Raw genomic sequence first — 10697 nt, 5'->3', positions numbered from 1 at the left:
AGACTGGTCTCTTTGAGCTGACAGAGATCCCCCCCCCCCCCCCCCCCCCCCCCCCCCACCCAACACACACACACACACACACACACACACACACACACTGACCACCGGACACCTGCCCCTGTCAGGCTCTAATTGAGTCGTACATTGATCTTGAGAGGAGCCGTAGGAGCCGAGCTGCTGACAGATCCAAAGACAAAGTGGCGGAGCACCTGACACTCAGAAATGCTGACGCGCAGACGAACGTGCAGCGGGTCAGACATTTGGAGCAGTGATGAAAAACAAACTGCTGTGAACACAGGGATTACAAGCCTGTGTTTCAGCACATCGCCCAAGTTCATCTGGACTTGATGATGTGGTTTTGAGCTCAAAATCCAAACTTGGGCTTGTGTCTGTGAAAATATTAGAGCGAACGAAGGCAAACTTCTTATCGCTGTCAGTGTTATATGCTGAAATGAATGCAGAGAATTTTATAGCTCTGTCTGATTAATTTTTTTTTTCAGTTGGTTGCATCATTCTCCTTCACCATAAATGTTGTTTGTAGTAAGCAGTTTAGGTATGTCCCCTCTGAGAACTGCTACACTATTGTGGCGGGGGGTTTGAATGCCCCTATGACCCTGTGTTGCCAGGGGCGATGGCCACTGTTTTGGTGTCCCAAGGCAATTGGTCCAAGATGAGGGGCCAGACTGATTCAAAGGCCTCTATGAATCGGTGTCTTCAGGAAATTAGCAACCTCTTCCAAATCAGGGAAACCGAGGCCCCCTCCTGGAGCAAGGCCTGGGAGGGGATCTCACTGCCAGCTGGTTTGTAGTTGAAGGAGGGGTAATGTTGAACTAATTACTGGCTCCAAAAACTGGATCTTGGCACATTTGATGTCACCTCCCTGTTGGGAAAAGTAGTACGATAGCTGGACAGTACCACTACCCCCAGACACAGACAGGATGGCAGTGTGGGGTATCTGCACAGATCTGCCGGGGCACCTGATCCGAACCTGATGTGACCTCACATGTTTTTATCGGACTTTTGGGCACATGGGTTGAGATTAAAGGGGAGGAAACTGAGTCCTCTCTCTTTGGGTGAGCCCATCCACCTCAGGGAGGAAACTCATTGCTTGTATTGAGGATCTCATTCTTTTCCAAAGCCCGTAACCATTGGTGAGATCCACTGGCTCAGTTTCCCCTTCAACACAACAGTTTCCTATTTACCAGCTGATCTATGCTGCAACTCTCAACTGTGATCATAAACTCTGGGTAGGGAGCAAAGAATGAAATCATAAGAAGTGGACAAAAGAGTTTCCTTGGTGTCTAGGTCCAGGCTTTGGGACATGATCTCGGACATCTGGAGCTTGGACTCGAAAGGAACCAGATGGGTGAGTTCTGGCATCCGATTGGAGGTCTCCCTTTGGAGTTGCTCAGGACTGTCCAATGAACTGTCCACCTGTCCTGCGAACACAAGCATGACCATCTGGGAAAATGGTTCCACATTAATTTAACTGAGCTTTCACTCATTTTGTGGTTAAAATTATTTTTTTTCATCTTTGCTGTTGAGTTTCACTCTGTCTGTTCCTCCCTCTGTCTTTGCAGTTAAAGTTTCAGCAGATTCACATAAAGCTGCGCTGGAAAAGTCGTTTTGTCAACTGAAAGCATGCACTTGGTTGTTGAGTAACTCAGGTAAGTGAAGCCTGGTCAAAGTGGAACATTATGATAAGAGCAAGTCCTCTGGCTGTGTGTGTGTGTGCGTGTGTGTGTGTGTGTGTGTGTGTGTGCGTGTGTGTGTCCACCTGGCACTAGCATCGTCAGTTTTCTTCTCATCTGCAGTTTCTGGTATTTTACAAAATAAAATAAAAAAAGTGAGAATGACTGAGTGTCATCTTCTCTAAGAGCCAAAGAGCTTTGTTTTTTTTTTTTTTAAGTCACCATGACACTCTCTATGAAACCAGACAACAGAGACACTGAATGCTCCATTACTAATACTTCCCATTCAGATAGCTGGAGTTTGCACATGGCCTGTGATGAGTCTTACATCATGCAGAGGATGTGGTTTTGGCAGAGTGTTTCTGTGGTCACTTCTCAGAACAGTTATGATAATGCTGTTGTCCTTGACGACTGGTAAACACTGTTTTGTTGATGTGCTTGTGACTGTTGAGTTGTTGTAGCTATTTATTGTACAAACATGTGATGAGGTGATAAGTTGACTGAAAATCTAATTTCCATAATATTCGTGACAAACGCATTGAAAAGTCTGAACCACTGAAGGAATTGAGTATTTTCAGTCACCGACACTAAAAATGTGTCTAATTTAAAGGTTTGCTGCATTTTTATCGTGTGTACTATATTTTCAAGACTTACATGGACATGTGTGTGTGTGTGTGTGTGTGTGTGTGTGTGTGTGTGTGTGTCTTTTCACACATGTTGATTTATGGGACAGGCAGGGAGACTTCCCCTCTGAGAGGACAGGCCTGGAGCACAGCTCTAAGAGATCCTCTGACCTCCTCTGCACTTGCTGACGTTGTCTTTTTCTTCTGCCTCGGCCTTTTGCTGCTGAACCAGTGTCAGATCAGAGCCAAAAATCATACACAGCACTTGACTTAGAGGGTTTTCTAATCTGTACTGTTCAACAATAGACCCCCTGTATCTTTATCTAATCTATTCTATTCTTCTGTCCTTGATTCAGATGAGGACAAACTCCAAAGACAGAGCTTTGGTTGTAGAAAAGGGAGAGATGATGAAGTGTAACGTTACACAACCTGTTAAACATCAGCTGCAATTCTCTGTGCCTCCAGCCAATCACTGCAGAGGCAGCTGAGATCACTGAGTATTTCTCTGGAGACTCTGTGACGAATGCATGTTTCATGATCCACAAATAAAAACAAGGTTTGCAAATGTACATGATGATTCTGTGAGTAAACTGTGATGTTACATTTCAAATCCACAGACAAGTGAGAAAAACGAGCTGAAGTGGGAAACATGAATGTGAAATACTGACATTTGTTCATGTTGTGTAACGTTTCTCAGTAAGATTGTGTTACGTTTGCTCACGTCGCTCGATTTGTGTGGAAAAACATACATGTGTCACGAGTGTTGAAGGTGTGTTCACTGCTGAATGAATCAGGGATGTTTGTTTTGTTTCAGACTTTGTGTACACTTCACTTCTCAAAGCCAAACAAGCTCAGACCAGCGAGGTCAAGGTCACATGAGAATACGCAGCATAGAATGGCACATACACATCTGGCCAGATACCTGTTGTCATGGCTACAGGCTGTGACTGACAGCAGAAAGCTTTTGTTGTTGTAGTTGTTGTTGTCACTGCTGTTTGTGCATCGTCCTGCTCCCTGCATGGTGAGTCTGTGCGTGTTCAACAGATGTTGCACTGATTTGATTTGCAGATTTCCCTCGTCTCCGTCTTTCTGTCCCTCTTCCACTCTCATTCTTTCCTTCCTGCTTCTTTCTCTCACACCACCACGTCAAACCAAGCTGGTCTGGCAACATCTCATCTCCCCCATCTCTCCCTCTCTCTCTCTCTCTCCCTCTCTCTCTCTCTCCCTCTCTCTCTCTCTCCCTCTCTCTCTCTCCCTCTCTCTCTCTCTCTCCTCCGGCTGCATACCAGTGCACGTCAGAGATAATATGTGATAATTCTGCCAGTTCAGACCGGTGGAAATGAACGTCTCCTTCTGCAGTGCTCTCTCGATGAAAGAAAATGATGAAGAAAGAAAAGATGCTACCAGCAGCACAGTCTACGTGTTGTGTCTTTGTGTGTCTTTCGTTGTGTTTATGCCTCATCTGTCTTTCTTTTCTTTTTCTCCCCACAGGCAGCAAACAGGGGTGGAGCTGCAGCCGCTGACCTCAGAAGTGTAGCGTCCTGCAGACAGTGTCTAAGCCAGAGCTTATCCCCAACAGCAGCAGCAGCAGCAGCCCTGAGGAGAGAGGCAGTAATGACCATAATGATGATGAATGAAGCAGCGAAACGGTGACAGGTAGAGAAGGTTTTCTACAGTTTGTGTGAGCGACAAAGGCCAAAATCAGGCCTTTATCCTCATCTCTCATTCACCCCACACCCACACATGCATTCCTCTGGAGACGTTACCTCTCGAAGACAACACGGTAACAGTAGTGGACTGTGTTTCTGTGTGTGTCTGTCTTGACCTTTACTCCTTTACTGAGACCAGGAAGTTCACTACAGGCCAGGAGTCAGGCCTGTTTTGGAATAACAAGGGAAGATGTTTTTCCGTCCTGCCCTGTCCCCTCCCTGCCTCCCTGCTTAAATGTCATTACCCAGCATTACTGCTACTGATGATTTCCCCTCCTCTAATAATAGTCTCTAATATTATTTTGCTGCCTAATGGACTGGGAAATTACAAAGACTGGAGAAACACAAATAGCAACACTAACATAGTTTTCTTGTTCACTCATTTTACAGAGGAACTGGCCGTTCTCCAAGCAGCACTAACAGCTCTAATTAGTGCAGCCACTGTTAGATTGGGTTATTCCTGTGTGTCTGAGGCTTGATGGGCCTAATTACCTCAACAGTCAGGAAATGCCTCTGTGAGTGAGCAGAGTTTCCTCCTCTGCCAACCGACGCAGGCCGAGCAGAGCCTCCGTGCAGCTCCTCGCCTCCCGATCTGATCACACTGCAGACTCACCGGCACATGTTGTTCAAAGTGAACGAGGACAGTTCACAGGAAATTCTGTGTGTGCAGCGCATAATGCTGTTTGTTCCATTCGAGATTATTCAGTGTATGCATCTTCAGAGGTGCTGCACAGAACTGTGTCTGCATGTGTGTTGAATCTATGATGAAGTTCTGCTTTACAAAAACAGAAAAGAACAGCATGTTCTACAGTCCAGGGAAGTTAAATATGGTCGAGTAATAAAGGATTTCAAGGGGGAAGCAGAGCCTGTGTAAAATAAAAGAAATGATAAAATCTCTAACCAACACCTGTAATATTAGCGTGGTTAAATTCATTCAGTAGAGCTCTGAGAGGACGGGGAGCATTCAGCATCTAGTTCAACTCTCTCCTGTGTTTATTTGTGCTGGGAGGGAGGGCGTGATGAAATCTTTTAATTTGACAGTAATTTATTATTCTTCCACTCACCAGATTCGGCTGATGAAAGGTGCATTTGAAAAAGGAAATCTTACTGATTTACGGGCAGATTCTGGATCCCAGTCTTTGGCAGATGGAGCGTGATTTATGAACAATGGGGAAGCACTGGGTCGCACACCTACAAACACAGAATAAGCTGGATTTACTGATTTAAACACAGGCCTGTCCTACTTTAATTTACTGTCTGAGAAAATGAAAAAAACATAAATCTGGACAAGACTGCACAGAACAAATCACACACACACACACACACACACACACACACGCACACACACACATCAGGCAGGAGGCTAAAATCAATGAGCTGAGCTTTGTAAGAGAGAGGACAGAGTTTGGCTTGTTGTCACTGCCTGTATTGGGCAGTAATTATGGGGAGAGCGGGGATTTCACTGGTGCCCTGCAGGGACTTCTGAAGATGAAACAGGCTCCTTTAAGTTTTGCAGTTCAGGATAAAATGGGACACTTTGCCCTGAGGTGACAGTTGAAGTGGTAACTGCAGGTAAATGCAAAGTGTTCACCTTTCTGCTAAAATCACTGCTGTCATTCAAACCTGTGTGTATCACACACGTTGTTAGCTGTGTTCACGCTAAGCTCCGCTCATCAGTGTTTCATATCAAATGGAACATGGAGACATGATTTCAGCATCCGTGCTTCAGACTCACTGCTCTCTGACAGTTACATGCTCGTATGCTGTTGAACCGTGTTGCTTTTTACACAGAGAGGTTTCTGTTATTTAACCTGCCCTCACTGATGGAAATGTGGTGGACAAAATAACAGAAACACCTCTCAGTACAATTCAACAGCACATGAACATTCAAATGTGTTAAAAAGACACTGAATCTGTGCATTTGTATCAGTGCATGTGTGTTAAACAACGAACCTGAGACGTAATTTATCACCATCAGTCAGGTGAGCTGCAGTGAGGCCTCCCCACACACCCCACACCCACCCCACACCCACCCCAGGGTCCAGTTCCCATGGAAAGTCTGGTCACTTGTAAACTCAACATTAATGACAGGGTGCTGCTTCTGGCCCAGAGCTAAACCCTGACCCACCTTTCTAACCTGGCCAAGGGGCAGGCAGCAGAGGGAGGGGCGGGGGGGGGCGGGGGTAAAGAGAAGTAGAAAAAGTAAACCCACCCTCCTTAGAAACGCCAGAGGCCGTGTTGGGCAGAAGTGCAGACAAGAATGATAGAGAAAGGTACGAAAGACAATAGACAGGGACAAGTTTACAGTAGCTGTGAAAAGGAGACATTCGCATTGAAAGAAGGGTGGAGGAGCTTAGTGGGGGGCGGGGTGGGGGAGAGACAGGGAGGGACAGAAAGAACAGAAGGATGGGAGGAGAAGTGAAAGCAGGGGGAGGGATTAGAGAAACCAGCATCTATTGGAACTTAATTATTAGCTTTGGCTTTTGTCTGATAAAATGATGTTTACTCGTCCCTGATTTATTTACACTGCGTCTGTTGATTCCACAGTAATCAATCACATACACTTTGCAAGTTACAAACATTGTGTATTTATATAAACAGCTGTATATTACACTCAGTCCTCTTCATACATTTTAAAGATCAGTGCATTGTGATAATCAACTTGCAGAGACATGACGTTTTACTAACACAGAAAAAATTTTGTTGTTGTGTCATGGTGATGAAGATGCTGGCAGAGGCTGCTGTGTTCATGGATTCTCCATTTTCACTTCTCCCTCGTCCTACGGTTTCACTGATGATAAAACACCTGTGAATAAATGAATAAATGAACAATCATGTGCTTAGTAAATTTCTATGATGGAGGAAGTTTCAGATGCCTCCGTGTTTTTATTTATTAACCAGCATGAAGAGAAACCAGTGGCAACATTACAAACAGGACATCAAACCACACACAAATTCACTTCCTAGGAAAATGTAGTCAAAGTGAAATATATGCAAATTGTAGAGCGTTGCCTCGGCCATGCAAAAACATGTGTTAGGTCATTTAAAGCCTCATCCAGCGAGAGTTCAGGCTCTCAGCAGATTCCCCCTCTGCCCTTTCTCATTCCTCTCCTCAGAAAATAAGACGTTAGACGCAGCGGTCACTACAACTGCACTCAAACCTGCTTCAGCTGATTTTTGGATGTGGGGTTGAACGGTGAGGTCAGTGTGAGCGAGGCTCTGCGTGTTCCCACAGATCGTGGTTTGGGTGTAAGGGACCAGGAATCTGTGGAGGACAGCTTGTCTTTCACTGCCTCAGCAGCACCACACACACCTCTAATATCCCTGACTCTAATGTCTGAGTGCCACATATTGTATAATGATTTCGATCAGTTTACAGAAAGTCGCTGTCCTTGCTCTTAAACTGGTTAGAAAACTGGTGAAGTAGACGTTTAATCTGCCCACAGTAAGAGGAGGAAACCCTTTTGCCCTGTCAGCCTCTCCCTCTCTGGAAGGAGGGGGGAGATCTCTCCCCCTCTCTGTTTAATCCTGTTGGCACCACTGGAACAGATGAGTGAGGAGTCTATTGAGAGAAGAGAGAGATCATTGTGGCCTCACTGAGGGAAATTCAGGACTTAAGAGGGGACAAATTTCATCAGTGGTTAACATTCTCTGACTGTCACACAGTGGGAAACTTACTGATACACTACAGTCAATCAAGTGCATCAGGACAAAGCAGGAACTGTTCATGGTCACTCAGATAAGACATCTCTTTCTTATCTGATGGTCTTTTTGTGTGTATCTCTGTCTTTACGTTTCCCTTAAAGAAAGTTCTACAACTTGTTTCTAGTTTCTACTGGTTGTGAGAAAATGTTCTGCTCCAATGGGACAAGAAACACGAGCAGCCAGACAATAACACACACAGAAAACAAGTCAATAATCTAAGTCTTGTATTTAGAGGAAAACCCAAAGTGACTGCACCTCTGTTGTTATGATCCCTCAGTGCACAGGAAAACTGAGTGCACACAACTACAGAAAATGTTTGGGTGACAGTTTGTTTGCTGTTGTTTATCCTCTGTGAAGTTGAGCTAACCTGAGGGTTTGTGTGATTGTCTGGCTGTTTCTGGTCCCGTCTTCTGTCTTCTGTTTTGTAAATGAACTCTTCTGTCTTGTTTTCAGTGATGTTCCCAGATCCCGGAAATGAACTGGGTGAGTATGCTCTTACCACATGAGCACATGTTGGCAGGGTAGATCTGCTGCACGTCACCTCCGTTTATCTCTCCACACGTTTCCTGTCTGTATCTCTAGGTTTGAGTAGTAATAATTTGGAATGATCCTGTAGAGTAACAACACAGCAGTGGTGTGGGTAAAATGCAGAGGATTAATTTCCTGTATGTGTAAAAAACATACTTGGATGATAATGAAGGATTCTTCAAGAAAAAAAAAAGGAAGAGGGAGGGAAACGGAGCAGAAACTGAGGTTTTGTTTAATCTGTGACGGAGCTGGTTTCAGGCAGTTAATAAGTCACAGAGAGACAGAAGGATGAATGGAAGGAAATGGAGAGAGCAGCAGATGGGAAGCAGACAGACCAGACTGACAACAGGAAGGAGGGCCATGACAGAACAGGGCCATCTGGGATTTGCCTGGCGCAGACACACACACACACACACACACACACACACACACACACACACACACACACACACACACACACACACACACACACACACACACACACACACACACACACACACACACACACACACACACACACGTATAGCAGAGGTCAGAGGAGACTTATATTGTGTGTCCTGAGGTCACACACACATCACACAGCTATCACATACAGGAAGTTATTTGTAACACTAATCAGACTCATTACACTTCTATTAATTTTCCTTTTCAGTGATTTCTCTCACGCTTGATGTTCGCTGGGACAAACAACGCAGTCACCACTTCCATCATACGTGCAGCACCGTGATGACTCATCAGTTTGGAAATATAGGCTCACTCTCACTTCACGCTGACGAGCCGCACACTCTGACTCAGAGTCTACGAGCTGGTCACTCGAACGTGTACGGCATGAGTCATATCTGGTTTTTATCTGGTTCTGTTTTACCAACTCTAACAGTGGGTTTCCTCATGTTCAGGTTCGCTGCTAATGAAGAGTCTTTACTTATCTGTGATCAAACACATAAAGTCAAATCTTTGTCCTTCTCCAGAATCCCAGTTTCTCCTCGTGTGAATCCTTCCAGTTTGACTCAGAGGAGGCGCAGGCTGAGTCAGGAGTAGCCAAAGAAGACAGCTGTGTCTGGGGATTCAGCAGGCCCGAAGCCCAGTGTTATCACCGCTTCTCCTCAGCGTGTGCCAGCACCGTCCCATCTCACGTCCCGCTGCTCGTGCTCTGCTACAGCCACGTGGAAAAGCTGCAAAGCTGCTCCACTGAAGTAAAGACAAAACTAACTGTAAAATAATGTGGCAATCATTTATTACACGTTCATGCCGCGTGGACCGGAGGTAGGTGGAGAGAAGCACGTTTAACACCAGGTTTGCCAGATGAATTCATCCACAGGTTACATACATGTTCAAGTGGCTGACATTGTTCCTGATGTTTGCACTTTGGGGACGTGGGATTCAGAGAACTCACCCACTGATGAAAGTGAAACAGAAGGAGGCAGGTCGTCATTCGTCAGCAGAAGTACAGGCATTACATAACTGTCACTTATTCTGTTGTCATAACACCCTGTGTTATGTTTTGTCCCATTTTGAAATGTTAATTTTTTTTCCTTTTCTTTTTCAGTGTACACATTCAGCTTTGTTTCTTAGTTACAAAACAAGCCAAAAAGTGACGTGTCTCATTTCTCCATTTGGCCATGAGTCTTTAGAAAACCATCTAGCACCTGCTTCTGAGCTTTCTATTCAGCTGCATGAGCTTCCACAGCAGTAAATCCACTGCTCTGTCAGCTCCAACACACCCACGCATTGTTCAGACCTCCCAGCGGCCACAGCCTGTGGACCGTGTGTGTGTGTGTGTGTGTGTGTGTGTGTGTGTGTGTGTGTGTGTGTGTGTGTGTGTGTGTGTGTGTGTGTGTGTGTGTGTGTGTGTGTGTGGAGCATCTGCCTGTAAGAACAGTGTGACCTAATTCCCAAAGGTGGAGATGAGGCTAAATTTCATCATGTTCACACTATTCAAAGGGATTTCAGATATAAACTTTATGATATTAACACGGACACATTATTACGTTTTATCCTCGTTTGTTGTTTCTACGTTTTCAGACATCAGAGATATTATCACAGGTCAAGGTAATGCAGCTGCTTCAGTCTGTCAGTCACTCAGGTCATAGATAAGTCGGTCAGATAGTGATGATGGAGATGGTAATAGATGGAGGGGCTGTGTGACTCACACACAGGCTGTAATGACCTCCATGACAGCTGAACCTGCCTGTCGTCCTCGTATGAGTGAGTCTGGACTCTGTCACGATGGTGAAAGAATGAGTTCAGAGGTCCACGGTGCACGCTCCTGTCTGTGCACGTGAAACATGTACATGTTAGAACTGTGCCCATGTTGGTGAATAACATTAATAAGTTGCTTTCCAATGTGGTCGTACCGTCTGTGATTAAACTGCTCAAAAATCCAACTCAGTATAATTTTAGATCATCTCTCATCTTCTTTTCAGCTTCAACATCCTTGAACA

The 10697-nt window shown here is 45.1% G+C and overlaps 1 long non-coding RNA gene across 1 annotated transcript; it reads left to right on the top strand.

Moving 5' to 3' along the window:
- The first annotated feature begins 3660 nt into the window (after nucleotides 1-3660).
- LOC121194062 lies at nucleotides 3661-9036 on the top strand. Its single transcript, XR_005895349.1, has 3 exons — nucleotides 3661-3970; nucleotides 8182-8211; nucleotides 8909-9036. It is a non-coding gene; the product is annotated as an uncharacterized LOC121194062 (long non-coding RNA).
- The last annotated feature ends 1661 nt before the right edge of the window (nucleotides 9037-10697 follow it).

The sequence above is a fragment of the Toxotes jaculatrix genome, chromosome 15, assembly GCF_017976425.1.
Source record: "Toxotes jaculatrix isolate fToxJac2 chromosome 15, fToxJac2.pri, whole genome shotgun sequence".
Lineage (NCBI taxonomy): Eukaryota > Metazoa > Chordata > Actinopteri > Toxotidae > Toxotes > Toxotes jaculatrix.
Note: the sequence above shows the minus strand (reverse complement) of the source record. Positions and strands in the feature narration are given on the sequence as shown.